Here is a 19,829-nt window from a genome sequence, read left to right as displayed (position 1 = left end):
TTTCACTTGGTAGGAGGAGCATATTTTGGTATTGATGAATTTGTCTGGTAGACAACTTGGCAATATGTTTACATGGGCCATAGGAAGTACCTACACGTTTTGATCTAACAATTCTACTACTAGAAATTTATTCTGAGGAAATAATCATAGACGTGGACATAAACACAGCTGCCAGAATGTAAACTGTGGCATAATGTAGAAAAACAAAAAAAATTATAAACTAATGTTAGAAAAGCAACATAAGACAATGATATGGCCATAGGATCTAGAGTCAGACTAACTTTCTATCCTAGGTCTACCTACCACTCACTAGCTGTGTGATCTTGGGCAAATTACTAAACCCTGTCCTTGCTCAATTTTCTCAACTATAAAATAAATAATAGAACAGCTATTATAGAAAAGCTAAAAGCTGAATGAGTTAAAATATATAAAGTGTCTCAAAAAGTAACTAGGTTATAGTAAATGCTCAATAAACATTAGACATCATTAAAATTCAGTACTACAAGGGCAATATTATTTAGCTAATAAAATTATATTGTAGATAAATATATAATAAAATAGAATCATGATTTGATAAATGTTAGTAACCTAAAAAGCAGGTTACATAGCACAGTAAATAATATGATTCCATTTTCTGCAAAGGAAAAGTTCTGGAATGAGATCTACCAAAATATTAACAATTGTTATCTCTGGGTAATATGATTATTAGGACTACTATGTTCTTTTTTTTTTTTTTGAGACAGAGTCTCACTCTGTTGCCCAGGCTAGAGTGAGTGCCGTGGTGTCAGCCTAGCTTACAGCAACCTCAAACTCCTGAGCTCAAGCGATCCTCCTGTCTCAGCCTCCCAAGTAGCTGGGACTACAGGCATGCGCCACCATGCCCGGCTAATTTTTTCTATATATATATTTAGCTGTCCATATAATTTCTTTCTATTTTTAGTAGAGGTGGGGTCTCGCTCTTGCTCAGGCTGGTCTCGAATTCCTGAGCTCAAACGATCCGCCCACCTCGGCCTCCCAGAGTGCTACTATGTTCTTTTTAAAAATTTCCTTATAGCTTTCCAATTTTCTACAAGGAAAATATATTACTCATCAAAATAAATATAGTATACATAAAAAGCCAACAGAATTGAAAAACAAACACAATATACTACTTTTAAGAAAAATCAAATCAAGGTATCTATTCTAAACCATTTGACAAATCTCTGCTCTAGGCTCAAGCTGTGGCTGAGGATTTTTTCTCTGGTTTAAGTGACCAGAAAATAGAAATATATAAGGATCTAGCATAAACAAAATGTTAATACTAAAACGATAAACATTTACATTAAGTATGGTGTCTGAAATACTATTACATTTCTTACTTTACATTAAAGCTACCATTTACTCATAAAACATGCAGGGTAATCCTCCAATCTTGAATTCCTTAATAATTCTGAATCAGGCAAATTTACCTCTCTCATTTATCCTCCCAGCACACACATTCTCTCTCTCTCTCTCTCTCTCTCTCTCTCCTTACCCCCATTTCCTGCCATACTTTTTTCCACACCACTTAGCAAATTCTAACTTCTAGACATTTTATTATCTCTCTTCCCCCTTCTTGAATATAAGTGCCACAAGGGCAGGGGGGGCTGTGTATTATCTTCACTGGTTATATCATCAGTGTTTGGACCATTTCCTGGCATGGAGGCAATCAATATTTATTAAATTAAATAACAGGCTGGGCACGGTGGCTCACGCCTGTAATCCTAGCACTCTGGAAGGCTAAGGCTGGGGGATCGCTAAAGGTCAGGAGTTTGAGACCAGCCTGAGCAAGAGCAAAACCCCATCTCTACTAAAAATAGAAAGAAATTAGCTGGACAACTAAAAATATATAGAAAAAATTAGCCGGGCATGGTGTCACATTCCTGTAGTCCCAGCTACTCAGGAGACTGAGGCAGGAGGATTGCTTAAACCCAGGAGTTTGAGGTTGCTGTGAGCTAGGCTGATGCCACAGCACTCTAGCCTGGGCAACAGAGCGAGACTCTGTCTCCAAAAAAAATTAATTAATTAACAGAATGAAAGAATGAATGAATTCCACACTGTGAATTATGAGTAGTTTCTGCTCGCTTTTACTTTTTAAAGATGAAACATGGTGGTTGGGAATTTATAAAACAAAATCCAAGCAAATGGTAGTAAACGGGTGACGGAGGCTTTTTGTTTTTTTCAGTGAAGCCCCTAGAAAGACAAAGATGAGGAAAAGTCAACCTAATGAGGAAAGCAAGATCAAAGATGAGTTTAAGAGTGAGCTGCAGCATAAGCTTTTTCAAGATGGGATTATCATGATGCTATATATAAACTATAAAATCCAGATATTGGAGAATAGTGCTCATAAAAGGTTTGGGGCTACCTGTATCTAATCTAAATAGCTCTTTCCATCTCAATCATCCAAGTTACTTAGCTCTCTGGAACCAGTAGAACCCTGAATGTAGGAACCAGGATGTGGAAGAAGGAGGTAACAACTCCAAGACAGAATCACTGGAATAGGGACCAGACACCAGAATGGATGAGGAAAGGGCAGGGAAAACCTCCCAATATAGCTTGTCTCTGCAGCAAGACAAAATCAGTTTATAGGCATTTCACTAGAACTTTAGCAGAGGGAAAATATAAAATGATTCTAGTGAGAAAGCTTCTCTTCTCCAACCACTTGAGTTTTCAGGACTTAATAAAAATGGTTGGAGAAGGAATGCTACACATGCATTCCCAGGCCACATCATTCTCGGCAAATTTCATTAATCTTTGAAGTTCTTATTTATATTCCTTAAAAAATATTTCATGCTCACTAAAAAGTAACATTATATAAGTTGTGAAATTAACTTGACCTACTCAATTTTTATATTTAAGCAGTCATTCTTAAAAGTGCCACAGAGGCACATTAGATGGAACATTTATTTAGGAAGGACAGGTGGTAGGGTGGTGAGTAGAGTGTCCAAATACACCTATGTACTTAAGCAAAAACAAAATAATAAAGCAAAGATTTATCAACGTCCTCCTAATAGCCAGTGCAAACCCTATTGGCTCATTACCTATTTGGACCTCTGCACTTTGACATTATTCTTTCCCAAAATCAATGTCTCACTAGTCAAGTACTCTGCACACTGAAAAGGAGAAGTAATTTAAACACCTAGATTTGAAGTCTTTGAAGTGATAACCCAACTCAGTAGTTTCTTTTGCCAGTATTTTCTATATTTGCTGCAGAGGATGTTTCTTCCTTGTAGGCTATGTATTTTTTCCCCTAAAATAAGGGGACTGAAAGGGCAGATTCTTTGTTGGGAGATGGGAGTGTGGTTCAGTTCTACTCTTATTTTTCAGCTTTCTTATATGGATTATTTTGATAGTAAGATTAAAAATTAAGGGCAAAAAAAGCTAATTTCTTTTCCAGTCACTAGGTAAAACAACATCCAAAAACAGGACTAAACTAGGTTTACTTTGAAATTTCTCACTGAAGCAAAATGGAATAATAAGTAACCTTTATGAGGCACTTATACTAAGCAGCAGTCACTGTGCTAAGCACTTTATATTATACGCAACACTATGAGGCAGGTACTATTATTACCTCCATTTTACAGAGAAGGAAACAGAAGCTTAGAGAATTAACTTGCCCAAGGTCATACAGCTATTTGGTGCTGGAGCTGGGAGAAGGTCTAACTTGAGAGGCTACACTTTTATCCACTATAGTTGTGATGAAAATAAATGAAAATTTTATTAAAACCACATATAATTCATCTAAAATGATATGCATTAGTGAAGAAAATGATCTAGAAAACATAAAACAGTTGGTTAAATAAAACAAGTGAAATGTCTACCATCTGGTTATAGACCCTTAAATGCCTATCATAAGCACTGCTGAATAGCTCCACAGGTAAATAACTAAATCATTCAATGTCCTGATATAGCTGTGAAATTATTTTTTAAATGACTCTCTCAAAATAATACTATACATTCTGCAAATGAAATATGCTGCCCTCTTAGAGTTGTAAAAATAAATTATTTCTTGATCTAGTCACTGTCCTAATTCTGCTCAGTTTCCTCCCTTCCTCCCCCACATTTCCTCCCTGCTTTTACAGCCTTTAAGACCAGTTCAGTTCCTCCTTCTAAAGAATACCTATATGCACATTTTACCCAAGAAAATTCTAACATGTCTCTGAACTCCATGGCTGTAGGATGGTACAAAGTCAAAAAATGAACTCAAGTAAAAAATACAGTTGATGCACCTTCAACTTTAGATCTATTCATTTACAGAATTAACTCTAAACACTCTTATTTTTCTACTTCACACTTGGAATCCTGCCTTTAACAATTAGCACACAAAAAAGTCTGCCTTTCTTCAAAAATATTTTTCCACAAATAAGGAATTAAAAAACAAGACTCAAAAAAAAGAAAAAAGGTAAATGCACTGCTAGATGGTAACAAACATATCACACTTTTAGTGTGCACATCATTTCTGGAACTTGTTAATATAAATAAATGTTTTACCAGAAGATATAGTATATAAAAATGCCAGTTACTTAATGGACTAATAACATGTACTTTCAGTAATTTACTCAAACATTTATTGAATGCTCATATAACTTTTTCTTTTAAATTTATGAACCAAGATGACCATATCAGATAAGACACAGGTGCTGAAGTTCAGAGGATCTTGGTTTGAAACCTGTCTCTTGTACTCAGAAACCTAGAGTAGTCAGTTAAACTCCAGGTTAAGATTTCATTGATCTATTTGATGGGAGGACAGTGACTATACTTAGGGTCTTTGTGAGCTCTAAATAATTACATAAAACACCTAGCATAGTACCTAACATGTAATAAGTGCTCGATAAACGATAACCATCATAGATACATTTTAATACTGAAGAAATTATTTCAATCAGTTTTGGAAACAGAAAAAAAAATACTGAAGAAAGTATAGGTGAAAGAGATAGCCAATAAATGTTCTTTTTGTCTTACTAGAACGATGGAAATTTCTGAAACTCTATTATTAATGACACATGAAAACGAAAAATCCTAAGGTTATGTAAGAAATTTCTCACTTTTTAAAAAAGAGATCTACTCACTATATAGGGTAAAATGACTAAAAAATAAAAACAGGGAAAAAAACCTAAAATATTTTAAGCTGCTGAGTTTGGGTGATAGGTACATACTATTTTTGTGAAAATACAAATTTTTAAAACTATAAATCCCATCCTCAGAATGTGCCTAACCCATTTCCTCATATTCAGGAGAGATCAAGATTTTAGCTTTGAGATGTGCTGAACTAACAACGGTACCTCCCTGCTCAGTAATTCAGTACAGGTTAAGTTTTCTCAGACCAATCTACCTTTCATTATAACAGTAAGTAAAGGGAATAGTTATTAATGCATTAAAGGGTAAAAAAAATGCAAGCTTTTCAGCTGTTTATTAATATTGCACAAAACAGCAGCAATGCCCATTTTTCGACGTCCTTTAAAAATATAAAATACTTCCACTTTATTTACTTTTGAAATTACAAGGGAGTCAGTCACGGGCACAGCCAAAAAACATAAAAGTTAGCATATAACAGTTTCTACTATCTTTAAATTTTGAAGGACATCATTATTAACTCGCGTAAAGGCTTTACGTGATGTTTCTAGGCAGCTTTTAGGCTTTATCACTGATTAACAATACAGCAAACCAGCACAGGGAGAAAAGCAATTAATTTTTTTGAGAGGCTTAAGAAGCTTAACCTACAGAGCCTATGATATCTAAATGAAGCTGACTAAACACACAAAATTTCAAGTCACACCTTGCCTATCTCTGGGCAAGCAAGTAAACACCAGTAAAACAAACTAGAAGCATGTAGCAAAGCAATAATTTTCGTGCTAACCTTAATTCCTACCGTAAAGTGGTTGACTCTATCCAAAAATATTCCCATTTCATTACTAATTCAAGTTTCAAAGAAGGCATAGTTGCCATTGGCAATCATTGAGCGACAAAGCATATGATTAATAAATTCAAACAGAGAATCTTTCTACAGAATGCAAAGCCATCTGTAGTTTCGGCCTCGGTTTACCCATTTACTATGCACATGCAGGCGTCTTTTTTTTTTCTTTTTTAATAAGCAATAGATTTAACTCTAGCCTCAGAGATTACATCTCTCCGTGTTTCCTGTATACCACGGAAGTCAATAACGCCAAAGTCAAATTTTAACATTTCTCAACTTTGGCTTAAAGCAAGCCGTGGACGCCAAGCATCCGCCCACTGTCCGCTCGTGACTCGGGCTACTTTGACGCACCTGGATGCGGCTCATCTGACATTCTGCACCAAGCATTACCAACGAGGACAACCAACTCCGCGAAAATAAACTGGGTCCCCGAGGAAGCGTGCGGTGCCCCCTGGGCTCTCTGCCCGCACCCCGAAAGCGAGGGGGCCACGCCACCCCGCGCCCTCGGCTGCGTCCGCCACCTGCCAGACGCGGACGCGGCCCTGGGCCTGGGCTCGACCGCAGGGAAGGGGCAGCCGGTCCCCGGCCCCTCCTCGGCGTCTGCCCTGGCCCGGCGGCGGGGGCAGGAACCCGACGCCGGAGGTTTCCGCCCGGCGCCGCCAAGCCCGCCAGGGGCCTAGCTCGGGGACCGCCCGGGCTCCCGAGGACCCGTCCCCGTCATCCGGGGCGCGCAGCCGCCTCAGCCCGGCCCGCCGAGCCTCCGGGCGGCTGGCGCGGCAGCGCCCGCACCTGCTCTGCACCCTGCTGCAGCCCGGGCAAGCGGCTTCACCCACCTGGCGCCCCCGCCGCGCCTCTCTCACGTCACAGCGCGACTCCGCGCTCTTCAGCACCGGCAGCGTGAGCGCGAGCAGGCGCCAGGAGACCCTGCTTGGCCGTCGCCGCCGCAGCCGGCTTGGTAGTCAGGCCGCCGCCAGCGAACCTGTTGCGTAGCCTGTCACGGCCGCTCGGGCTCCCGGGCGCCGCCTCAGCCCCACAACAACATGGCGGCCGCGGCCTCCGCAGGAAGCCGGGGGGCGGGGAGGTAGGCGACGGGCCGGGCAGCTGACGGCCCGCCCGCTCGCTGCCGGGTACCGACTCACCACCCTCGGGAGCCCGAAACCGCCTGGCCGCAGTTCCTCACCCCCGGAGTGCCGGAGCACTGAAGCCCGTGGGCTTGGTCCAAAGGTCTTCTCTCCCCTCGGGGAGGCCCTGAAGCACCAGACCTGACAGCCCTTCCTGGAGCTGCGAAGACCCACCTGGCTCCTCCTCCCTGAGGTGACATGCTGAGGCTGGGTGGTGCTTTTCCTGCCACAGCAGACCCCAGCGTTTTAGAAGGGGCCAAGCAGTGTCTGGCATGTCCCTGTTGCAACACACATGGGGCTCTCTCTAGAACCTTCTCACTCACCGAAAGTTTCTTCACTGATCTGGGGGCATGGATTCCCGGGGAATTGGGGAGTGGGAGGTGGAAAGGAGGTTGATGCCACTCTTGCTCATAGGTCTGTTACAGTCTTCTTGAACCCTTCTCAGGGACCTCTGAAGGACTTAACCATACGCAAAGGTCATCTATTCACCGTTCCTCATCCTCCTCCATAACACACAAAAGGGGCCAACAAGAAAGCACCCTCTCTACCCCTATTCACACATTAGAACAACCCCACACATACCCAACGAGAAGAAGACTATCTCTCCGCAGTGCTCATGCATGCAGAAGGTAAACATTCTTCCCCACCCCATAGCCTCGTGACAGGCGGAATTCAAACTAAGAATTTCTCTTTTTCCTCCTCTTCCAGCTCCTGGCCTCCTCATACAAGACCAGACCTGAACGTAAGTCACCACCATATACCAAGGGTTTGGCTCCTCAAGGGAAAGACTTTCTTTTGATTGGGGTAAGGGTGGAGTCAGTGGTTCCTAATAAACATAACCAAAGACCCAAAATTTCTGTTGGTTTTTAGAAGCAGGGTTGGGGGACTGGTTCAGGGTCCAATATTCATATCCCCATGACTTCTGTTGGTACAGGAGAAATCTGTGCACATCAAATGATCCCATGGCATCCTTTCATCCCTTACCTGTTGGGCAGGTGAAGGTTGCAAGGCTGGCTTGAGAGGGATGACCCCAAAGCCCAAGCCTATCTGAACTGGCCAGCCAACTCATGAGGAATTTAGCAAACATCAGTGATGATAAACAGGCTTTTCCCGCTCTCACACTCAGTGTTTTTCCGAACTCTTCGATTAGAACCTGACCAAGACCTGACAGACAGGTCCTGAGCTTCAGTGACACTGAGAGGCCTGACTCCTGTGCATCAGTCTAGGAAGTCTCTCACTTGCTGAGGACTAATCTGTCCCCATATTCAAACAAACCACCCTGACTAAGGATAGCACTCTTGAGCACACGTTCTCATTCCCATTGCAGACTTTACCAATTAACTGTAGTGCTCCCTTTTGGAGCCCATATACAAAAATAGAAGCTTCAGAATCCTTCTCAACATAGCGCTCCAGAGAGATGGCCTATAAGGTAAAACCTATTTTTTATTCCAACTAGACAGATAGTTAATCTCCATTTCCTTCCCATCATTTGATTAGTGTCATTTGTGTTTCAGGATTCTGGAGCTGGTGCAATTCATCCTGAGTGCTCATTCTTTCTGAAGGAGGTACCAAATCTTTGCCAGGACAAAAATGGAATTCGCAGAAAGAGATGTTTACAGAGGAATAGAGAAAAAAGCATTAAGAAGTCTCCCTGAAATAAACCAAAAAGCTAACAACCTCTGATGGAAATTGGGGATCTGAATACAATACTCGAAGCACTAAAACAACTATATCCTAGGGTTCCATTCAAAACTTTGAGGCCAGTTTGTCCATCCTATCCTGTTCTGTCACAGCCCAAAATACAAGAACCTCCAGTTGTCTATCCTCTCTCACACATACCTCCCACCCTATGTAATTGAGGGATAAATTGGGGCAATATTTAGCATTTGGTGGTTAGATATAGGTACTGAGAGAGAAGAAGGAGTAAAGGATTCTCAGGTTTCTGGGTAGGACTAGGCAATGGTAGTTCTATTATATTCAACAAGATAAAGAATGGAATATAGGAGGGAAGCACAGACCTTGGAAGTGGCCAAAGAAACGTTTTCCTTGCTTATCTTGCTGCTTCCAAATCAATGTTTTCCACTCACATGCAAAAAAGTCTCTTCTCCTTTGAGGCTTACACCCAGCCACTATCCTCATCCTTATCATTTACCAACTTCCAGAGTGCTCCAAATGTTCAAGAATTTCAGCACCTGGAGCAGTCAGTGCACTCCACCCAGTAGCCACATCATCCTTAGTGTCTTTCAATATTCATGATTCACATGGGTGATGCCTCTACCATCCCAGTTCCTGGACCTTTTCTCATAGGGCAGGCCTTGGATCTGTATCAGTAAATTTCTTCCTTAGTATTTCCCAAATCTCACCACCTCTTGTTTACTTTCAGCACCAGCAGGAGATCAAATACCTGGAGGAGCTAAGTCCTACCTAAGACATAAAGGCATTTTTGCCAAGTCTATAGAAGATTAGTAATTAGTGTAGAATGAGAAGGTTAGGAAGTCATGGAGGGACTAGATATGTTACATTTCTCTTTCCCTAGTTCTGCCACAATCCAGGATAGATTCTTAAGCTTGTTCCTAGTAACCTAGCTTTTACCATGGGAGCATTTAGTCTCAATGTTTTCCTTCCATGCATTGATCCTCCTCCTCAACAATATATTTCCTATGTTCTATCCATCTTTCCTTATGTTAGTTTTCAAAGGTTCCATCCTTTACCCCATTCCTACCAAGTCTACTCTCAAAACAAACCTACAGTGGTGGAAGAGGCTGGAATAGATAGAAGAAGAAGTTCCAGACTCCAAGCATCCCCTAAGATAAATACATTACCATATAGAGTAGGAAGGCTGTGAGAACTTGGAGCTCATATTTCATGTACTACTTTTACCAGTAATAGATCCCCCAAGATAATGCTATAACTTTAGTTTTAAACAAATAATTCATAAAAAGATTAAGAGGATACAGGCAACAAAAGTAGTCTTGGTTTATCTAGATATTTAACATTTCTGGTGTTCTTCATTCTTTCCTGAGAATCAGAGTTTCTGTCTGATAAAATTTCCCTTTTGCTTAAAGAATTTCCTTTCATGTTTCTTGTAGTGCAGGTCTCTTGGCCATAAATTCTCTTAATTTATCTGAAAATATTCTGTTTTTTGAGACAGAGTCTCGCTTTGTTGCCTGGGCTAGAGTGAGTGCCGTGGCGTTAGCCTAGCTCACAGCAACCTCAAACTCCTGGGCTTAAGCGATCTTACTGCCTCAGCCTCCCGAGTAGCTGGGACTACATGCACGCGCCACCATGCCTGGCTAATTTTTTCTATATATATTTTAGTTGGCCAGATAATTTCTTTCTATTTTTAGTAGAGACGGGGTCTCACTCTTGCTCAGGCTGGTCTTGAACTCCTGACCTTGAGTGATCCACCCACCTCGGCCTCCCAGAGTGCTAGGATTATAGGCGTGAGCCACCGCGCCCGGCCTGAAAATATTCTTATTTTGCTTTCATATTTGAATGATATTTCCACTGGATAGAGAATTCTGGGCTGATAGGTTTTACTTCTTATTTTATTTTATTTTTTTTTATCTTTTCAGCATTGTAAAGATGTTTATCCATTCTCTTCTGGCCTCATAGTTTCTATAGAAAAGTCAGCTACTGATCAGATCATTGTTCCTTGATATATAATATATCATATGTCTTTTGCCGCTTTCAAAATTTGCTCTTTTTCCTTGGCTTCCGTAATTTGACTGTGATGTGCATCGACATGGACTTTTTTGGAACCAGCATGGTAGCTCACACCTATAGGTCCAGCTAGGAGGCTAAGGTGGCAGGATCACTCAAGCCCAGGAGTTTGAGGCTACAGTGAGCTATGATTGTGCCATTGCACTCCAGCCTAGGCGACAGAGAAGACCCTGTCTCTAAAAAAAAATTAAAAATAAATCAAAAACATAGACTTTTTTATGTTTATTCTGCTTGTTCATTTAGAATCTTATATCTTCAAATTTCTGTCTTTCATCAAATTAAAATCTCAGTCATTATTTCTTCAAGTACTTTTTACTGCCCCATTCTATCTCTTATCTCCTGATATTCCAGTTATTATACATGTATATTTGACCATGTGATGTCATCTGTGGTTCATATCAGATGTGCTCCAACAGTGTAGCAGTGTCCTGTTGCAGAATACCAGAAAACCTGCCTCTTCTCTCCCTGATCCACAGGGCATCTGGAAGTAGGACTAATGAGTGGTGAGAATATGATGCTGCTGGTTTTTTTGTCTTTTTGGTTTTTTTTGTTTTTTTTTGTTGAGACAGGGTCTCACTCTGTTACCCAGGTTAGAGTGCTGTGGCATCATCATAGCTCACTGCAACCTCAGACTCCTGGGATCAAGTGGTCCTTCTGCCTCAGCCTCCCGAGTAGTTGGGACTACAGTTGCTCAACATCACAACCAGCTAATCTTTTTATTTTTTGTAGAGACAGGATCTTGCTGTTGCTCAGGCTGGTCTCAAAATCCTGGCCTCAAATGATCCTCCTGCTTTGGCCTCCCAAAGTGCTAGGATTACAGGCATGAGCCACTGTGCCTGGTCTGGCATATGCTTCTTTCAAAGCTGTGCTCCTTTTACCTTACATCTTTGGTAGGAGTTAGTCTGCCTCTACTATAAGGGACTGTGCTTTCTAGCCAAAGTGTCTCTTCTAGTCTCCTGTGGAACAAAACACAACCTCACAATCTCTCCGTACCATTCCTAAATACACACGCACACACACACATGTGAACACACACACACTCTTATATACTATCACATTGATTCTATTCCTTCTGAGAAATGGAAAGTGAAACTCAGACAAAAGTATAAATGGCTGACAGTATTCTTTTGTGCATAAAGAACTAGAGTCAAAGTCAATCTGGGAAACCTGGCTGAGGCTGCCCTGGTATTTGATCATAACAGGAGATGAAAAGTAGGCTAGTATGGGAGTTCTGGGTTCAGGAAAAGGCCTAGGACTTCATTCAACATGTATTTGTCAATGCATTAATTGGATATTTGTTTTCATTCAGTAAATAGTCATTAAGAACCCACCTACCATGCTGAAGCTACGGAAAACAAGGAGTTAGCAAGGAATTAGCACTGGTGGAGAGCAGTGGAGATTCAGCATTCAGCTCACAGGTATGGTCAATGGGACAAATTTGGTTCTTGGCTCTTTTTTAGCCTTTTTTTTTTGAGACAGAATCTCACTCTGTCACCCGGGCTAGAGTGCTGTGGTGTCAGCCTAGCTCACAGCAACCTCAAACTCCTGGACTCAATCCTTCTACCTCAGCCTCTCTAGTAGCTGGGACTACAAGCATGTGCCACCGTGCCCGGCGAAATTTTTCCTATATATATTTTTAGTTGTTCAGCTAATTTCTTTCTTTCTTTCTTTCTTTTTTTTTTTTTTTTGGAGAAATGGGGTCTCACTCTTGCTCAGGCTGGTCTCGAACTCCTGAGCTCAAACGATCCACCCGCCTCGGCCTCCCAGAGTGTTAGAATTACAGGCGTGAGCCACCGCCACGCCTGGCCTTTTTTAGCTTTTTGACTTCACAGACCCCGTTCTGATTCACCTGAGGAACAGAGAAGTGGCAACAGCAGTGACTTAAAGGGAAAGAAGAGGGAAGGGAAATTCCCAACTCTAGCGTGGAAGGAAGGCGTGTTCTCAGTATTGGGCCACTTGTGTTATGCATAACTTGAGACTCTGGCTTGAGGCCTACTGGTACCGGAAAGGCAGTACCAGGCAAACTGCAGGGGGAAGTTAGCCCAGACCTGGCCCTGGGCCAGCACTGCAGGGTGGTGCCAAAGGCCAGACTGGGGCGAGGCCCTGGACAGGACATGCTCATTCATGACTGAAGCACCAGGGGCTTCCAGTCTGGCAGGTGTAGCTCAGCAAAAGGGAATCCAGTCTGTGTTCAAGAGTCAGAAATGCTTCCTGTCTGGCAGATATGCCCAGCTGTCTGCTAATTTCGTTGTTGCTGTCTGGAGCACAAACCTGGAATGATACCAGTTCTCTACTTGTAGTAACTTAACTAACATTGATGTAGCATTTTGCACTTGACGGAGTACTTTTATTATTTCATTTAATCCTCATAACAATCCTGGGAATTAGAGTAAAGTTCTGTTTATGATTGTCTAACCTTGGCTGATATAAAGAAGGAGGAATAAAATCAGGCTTCAGCTTTGTGTTTGGGGAATTTTCCCATGCCTAGTTGTGATTCTCTTTTCCCCTTTTAAGTAGAGAAACACAGGCCATGCTTTTCTGGGTTTAGATAGCAACAATGTTTTCGTTTAAAATAAACAGTGGATCAGATCATTTTGTACAGCTTGGCCGGGTCTGGCCAAACATTTTTATTTCTAGTATTGCCATTTTCTTCTCCATAAGCAAGATAATGTCTTGAGCCAATGAAATTTAAGAAAGATAACTGTCCCTACCCCACCCTAGGGAGAGAGAGAGACGGAGTAGCTGCCCTTGCCCTGGCGCCAGGGGATAGAATGATATAGGAGGGTAAACCACAGCCAAATATGAGGCCACAGTTTGATTGTTTAAATGATATGCTTGAAACTTGCCCTGTCTTGACTTCCCTTATGAAAACTAGACGAACATCTAAAACTTAGAGCTATGAAGTCACTGCCCAACAGAGCGAGCATCTTCAAACTGGTCACATCCTCATCTGCCCTCTAGAGGAATGACCAGATCTAGAGAGCTTTCTACCTTGGAGAAACCTCAGGTGGAGATTAGAATTTGGGTGCTTGGCACTATTTGCCATTTCTGTTTTTTTCTTTTTGTGTTGCATGTATCCAATAAATACACTTATTTCCTTTTCTAGTACCTCCAGTTTAAGAGTACTTAATTCAATAGGACCATGTAGGAGGGCAAGAAAGAACAAAAATAGATTGCTTTCAAATTAATTCACTTAATTTAATTTTAATTCAGAAGCCAGTCCTCAACAGGTGGATAGTTTTGGCTATTTTTATAAATAGAAAACCTGAATGTCAAAGAGACTCCATCACTTGAACAAAGCCATTCAGCCATAAGTTCTGAGAATGGCTAGGATCCAGTTCTCCTGACACTTAATCACTGTCACCACTGTTTGCTGAATGTGCCAGGCACTCATATTATCTCTAATCCTTACAATAACACTTATGGCAGGTATTATTAATCTTATTTAACAGACAAATAAACTGAAATCTAGAGAATTTGAATAATTTTTCCATAGTCACATATTTAGGAAATGGAAGAGCTAGGATTTGATTCCTCATTTTCATGGGTTTAAAGTGCATGCTCTTTCTACTCTGCAATACTTCCACTCACTACATTACAACTTGTCAATAATTTCTTTCTCTTGTTTTGTATTAAATGTCCATGAATAAGAATGTCCAAAATAATTTATCTTGAAAAACAGTTATCCAAAATATGAAGATGTAAATGTTAGTTCAAGTTCCACCTTGTACTCAGACACACTGTGTGATGTTCCTGGATTTTGTAATTCCTCCTTCTGCTGACAGGGCTCTGCATTCTTTATGTTGGCCATGGATTTCCAGGGTGTGTCTTATATGATCTTTCTTCTTAGATTCCTTTAAGAGTCAGTCATGTAAATAAAATAACTCTTTAGAAAAAAATGATCCTTGTCCCAAACCCAGGACCTCAACAACAACCAAAAAATAAGTAGAAAGAAAAGAAAGAAAGGATCCACCTCAGTCTGACCAATGTGAGGTTTAAAAACTCATTAAATGAACATCTTGCCATTCATGACCACCCACATTGACCCAAGGTAATTTAGTAAGGTCAGATTATTCAAAATAATTAGAAAAGCTTCACTACATTCCAAATAGGCAGTTTAAGGAAAATAAAATCTTCCTAATGTCTGTGTCTGATTTTCAATTCTGGGAAATGGTCACATCTGATTACAGACCATTTTTTTCTTCTTTGAGATATAATTTGCAGGTGGTTAAGTGTACACATCATAAATTTGCCAGTTCCTAGGTTTTTTTTTTTATTATTTTATTTCTTAGCTAATCTTCTCTGTAACATTCCAATTTTAGTATATGTGCTGCCGAAGCGAGCACGCTAGGTTTTTACATAAGTAAAATCATGCAGTATACAGTTGTCTCTTGATTTTCATGGGGGATTGGTTCCAGGATTCCCCATAGAAACCAAAATTTGCTGATGCTCAAGTCCCTTATATAAAATGGTATAGTATTTGCATATAACCTACATTTTCTCGTATCTTTAAATCATCTCTAGATTATGTATGATATATAACACCATGTCAATTCTATGTAAATAGCTGTTATACTATATTATTTACAAACTAATGACAAGCAAAAAAAAAATACAGACTCTTTTTTTTCTCAAATATTTTCAACCCATGATGGATTGAATCCATGAATGTGAAACCCATAGATATGGAGGGCTGACTGTATGTCCATTTATGTCTTTTGTACAACATTGGCACAAAATGTATCAAGTCCATTTTGAAGCAACAAAATTTTCATCACACTTTGAAATAGTCTTCCTAGAATTTACTCATTTGTAGGAGGAGAAATTTTTTAAAATTTCAGAGTAAGTCATATTTAAAAGATTGTTTATTGAGAAGTTGTCTGTTATCTCATTTTCATCAGAAGTAGTTAATGAAAATTTTGTGTAAATGTCATCCATTCATCCATCTATCTGTCCATCCCTCACTTTGTTCCAAAAATAATTTCAAGTTCAATTACTATATTAAAAATTTTCAATTTTGTATTCTGGAAAAATGCCAGCATTGTTTTGGTACTCAAGAAAGTTGGGCCGGCGCGGTGGCTCACGCCTGTAATCCTAGCACTCTGGGAGGCCGAGGCGGGTGGATAGCTCGAGGTCAGGAGTTGGAGACTGAGCAAGAGTGAGACCCTGTCTCTACTAAAAATAGAAAGAAATTATCTGGCCAAATAAAAATATATATAGAAAAAAATTAGCTGGGCATGGTGGCACATGCCTGTAGTCCCAGCTACCTGGGAGGCTGAGGCAGTAGGATCACTTAAGCCCAGGAGTTTGAGGTTGCTGTGAGCTAGGCTGATGCCACAGCACTCACTCTAGCCCGGGCAACAGAGTGAGACTCTGTCACAAAAAAAAAAAAAAAAAAGAAAGAAAGTTGTTGACCAATCTACCAATATCCAGCAAACCTAACTATCTTCAATGTTCTTTTTTCTAAAGTTCACTTTTTTCTTCAGAAAAAAAGTATTTTTATTAGCCAAACAAGATTATAGCAATATTTTTAAATAAGTTCAGAATTATGTCTAGATTTTAAATAATGCAGTCACACCATTACAACCAACTACACTTCTTTCGTTTTTCTTCTAGGACTTCTGGTACATGAATATATATTTATTATTTGACTGTAATTATAGTGTAATATAATTTTGTTTTCAGCTTTTTTCACTTAACATTATGTCATAAGCATTTTTAAATGACAGTATATTTTCTGTATTTTCCATATTCTTACAAAGGTACCTATTGAATGGAGTACCATAATTTACTTAATGACTCTCCTGTTATTGGCTGATTCTAATTTTTTATTATGTTAATAAAAAACAAACATTCGTTTATGAACCTCTAAACATACATAAATAATAAACATTTCACAATAAACATTCTCATATATATTTTTTTCCCTTCCTTTGGTGTTCCATCCTTTGCATTAATTCTCAGAATTTTAATTATTGTGTGAAAATGATTATTGGTAGTTTCTATATAAATGTATTAATTTAGTCTGCCATAGCAGTATAGGAGTATACAATTTCCACTACACCCACTTCAAAACTATATTTCATTACATTTAAATTTTTTAGTTACTAGGCAAAATGATTTTTTAATTTGTTTTTCTTCTATCATGATAGTCAGCATTTTTATTACTTTTATTAATTAAAAATGAATTTTTTCTTCCATGAACTATTCACATTCTCTCTCTGCTATGGTCTCAATGTTGTGTACCCCCAAAATTCATATATTCAAATCCTAGCCCCCCATGATAGTATTAGGAGGTGAGGCCTTTGGGAGGTGATTAAGTTCACCTAATCGCTACTGGGATTAGTGCCCTTATAAAAGAGACCTCAGAAAACTACATTGCCCCTTCCACCCTATGAAGACAGAGCTGGCAGGCAACCATTTATGAAACAGAAACCAGGCCCTCACCAGACACTGAATTTGCTGGTGCCTTGATCTTGGAATCTTGGGTTTCCCAACCTCCAGAACTGTGAGAAATTTCTGTTGTTTATAGGCTACCCAGTTTATGGTATTTTGTTATAGCAGTGTGAACAGATTTGTGTATGTCCATTTATGTATTATGGTATTCTTATTTCATCAATTCATATGAATTCTTTATGTGATATATTCAAAAGAGGGTTGTTTTAAAATCATCATTTGGTCCATTTAGTCATTGTCTCATTGGACAACAGATTATTTTATTCTCTACTTACCAGGAAACATAAATTGATTCCTTTTTGTTTAGAGACAAGATCTCACTCTGTAGTGTAGCACAGGCTAGAGTGCAGTGGCATAGTCATAGCTCACCACAGCCTCAAACTCCTGGGCTTTCTCAAGCAATCCTCCCACCTCAACGTCCCGAGTAGCTGGGACTACAGGAGTGAGCCATCATGCCTGGTAGATTGAGTCTTATTTATCTTTTGATATTCATTTGCTCATCAAAAATTTTATGTATGCCTTTCATATGCCCAAGACTATGCTAAATGAAGAGGATATAGCAGTAAACAAGATAGCATGGTGCCTGGCCCCATTAGATGTTCAATAAATATCACTGGATGCTGAAAAAAATTAATATTATGACAGAAGATAATGCCATCTACATTTCAGCAAGGTTCGTAATTCTCTGGAGCCCTTGAGGTGGTTCCTAAGATTCTCCTACCTGATCATTATAGTCAGGTGGTTCTTTTCTAAGTTCTGTCTAGTTTCTTTTTTTTCTAAGATGTAAGTACTAATAATAGGGCTCCTTTGTGAAAGTATTACTACTTTGTATGACCTGTTTGAACACAAACTGGTGGTATCCTGGGAGAGGCCCAGTTTGGCCTTTCTTTCTTTCTTTCTTTTTTTTTTTTTTTTTACAGGATCTACTTCTGTCACCCAGGCTAAAGTGCACACTGGCATCATCATAGCTCACCGCAGCAACCTCAAACTCCTGGGCTCAAGCAATCCTCCTGCCTCAGCCTCCCGAGTAGCTAGGACTACAGGTGCCTTCTACTGCACCCAACTAATTTTTTGTATCTTAGGTCTTGCTCTTGCTCAGGCTGGTCTCAAACTCCTGCCCTCAGGTGATCCTCCCACTTCGGCCTCCCAGAGTGCTAGGATTAGTAGCGTGAGCCACGGCACCCAACCTCAGTTTGTTTTCATTGTATAATACACTATGTGGTAGAACTCTTAAAACATAATAAAAACCTCTATTCTTATTATTTTAGATTCAACATTTTTCTAAAGCTTTTTGATTCATTCAAAATAAAGTTATGCTGGGCAAAGAAATTTATCAAAGTCTTTCAGAGAGCAGCTTCTTCAGTGAAATCCGCCAAACAAAGCTTCCTGAAGCCAAACGCTTACCATGGTGAGATTTTTTTTTTTTTCATGTATTTCAAAAGGAATTAGCCCCACTCCCCATTTCAATAATTAAGGCAAGTGCTTTTCTTAGGTCTTTGTATAGGGAAACATAAAACTCTCAATTCCATGTCTGACTGAGCAGGTCAGTTAAGTTGCTTGGTTGGAAGTAACAGGGATCAACTCAAGGGGCTTAAGCAAAAAAAGAAGTAATTAATTATATATAAGGTTATAGGAGTGTGTCAGTGTTGCCAAGGACGGGAATGGAGCCAGGCAAAATGGAATTAGGGACTGAACACCCTCTGCCTCTCACCTCTGCACTTGTGCTTCATTCTCTCTCTATAGAAAGAGGGTGGGATAAAGAATGGAGTACAGAGAATTTTTAGGGCAGTGAAACTACTTGTATGACACTATAATGGTGGATACATGTCATTATAAAGTTGTATGAACCCACAGAAAGTATAACCCCCAGAATGATCCCTAGTTTAATCTATGAAGTTTGAGTGATAATGATATGTCAATGCAAGTTCATCAATTGTAACCAATATACCACTCTGGTGGGGGATATTGATAATGGGAGAGGCTATGCATGTGTAGGGGAATGGGGTATGTAGGAAATCTTTGTACCTTCCATCCAATTTTGCTGTGAACCTAAAACTGCTCTAAAAAACAGTCTATTTTAAAAATATCTTTGCAGTATGCAACTATCTTTGAGACTATCGTTAAGATGGCTCAATATGTTTTAGTCCCTTAGATGCTTAGGGGGAATCTAGGTGATGTCAAAGGGCTTTATGCCGCTGTTTGATTTTATCATTTGGGAAAATAAGACAGAGTAACTGAAATTGTATTACAACTGTGGCATTCTCTTCTCAAGTTCAATGTTCTTTTCCTAGAACAGCAGCAGTGGCACTGTCAGAAGATTAAAACAAAAATTACAAAATTCTACCCTCAAACCAACACATTCTGGTAAGAATTATGGTAACGTCTTAGGGATTTACAGAAAAGTCCTTGAATTTTATGCCTATCAAGTTTAGCCTTGCTTTTAATTTGATGCAGTATTTAGTCTAAATTGATTTGGTTTTATAATTTACATGGTAAGCCTTGGGGCAGGGACCAGGTTTTGACATGTACTTATCAGCTTATCCTGCAATCTCAATACTTAGAAAATAATAATTAATGGTTAGGTATTAGGTATTTGG

The 19,829-nt window shown here is 39.8% G+C and overlaps 1 protein-coding gene and 1 long non-coding RNA gene across 4 annotated transcripts in view; one reads left to right on the top strand and one right to left on the bottom strand.

The window, feature by feature from the left end:
• The window catches only part of ITSN2 (intersectin 2), a 139,602-nt gene extending 132,373 nt beyond the window's left edge, over nt 1-7,229 (bottom strand). For all 3 annotated transcript variants that reach the window (XM_069494829.1, XM_069494830.1, XM_069494831.1), the window contains exon 1: nt 6,766-7,229. The gene's annotated coding sequence lies outside the window, so the exon portion shown is untranslated. The remainder of the gene's footprint in view (nt 1-6,765) is intronic.
• A 530-nt stretch (nt 7,230-7,759) lies between these two features.
• LOC138400030 (uncharacterized) lies at nt 7,760-18,239 on the top strand. Its single transcript, XR_011236207.1, has 4 exons — nt 7,760-7,795; nt 8,568-8,618; nt 12,086-12,194; nt 18,153-18,239. It is a non-coding gene; the product is annotated as an uncharacterized lncRNA (long non-coding RNA).
• The last annotated feature ends 1,590 nt before the right edge of the window (nt 18,240-19,829 follow it).

Source organism: Eulemur rufifrons, chromosome 19, assembly GCF_041146395.1.
Source record: "Eulemur rufifrons isolate Redbay chromosome 19, OSU_ERuf_1, whole genome shotgun sequence".
NCBI lineage: Eukaryota > Metazoa > Chordata > Mammalia > Primates > Lemuridae > Eulemur > Eulemur rufifrons.
The sequence above is the reverse complement of the archived record's forward strand: the minus strand, read 5'-3'. Positions and strand labels throughout refer to the sequence as shown.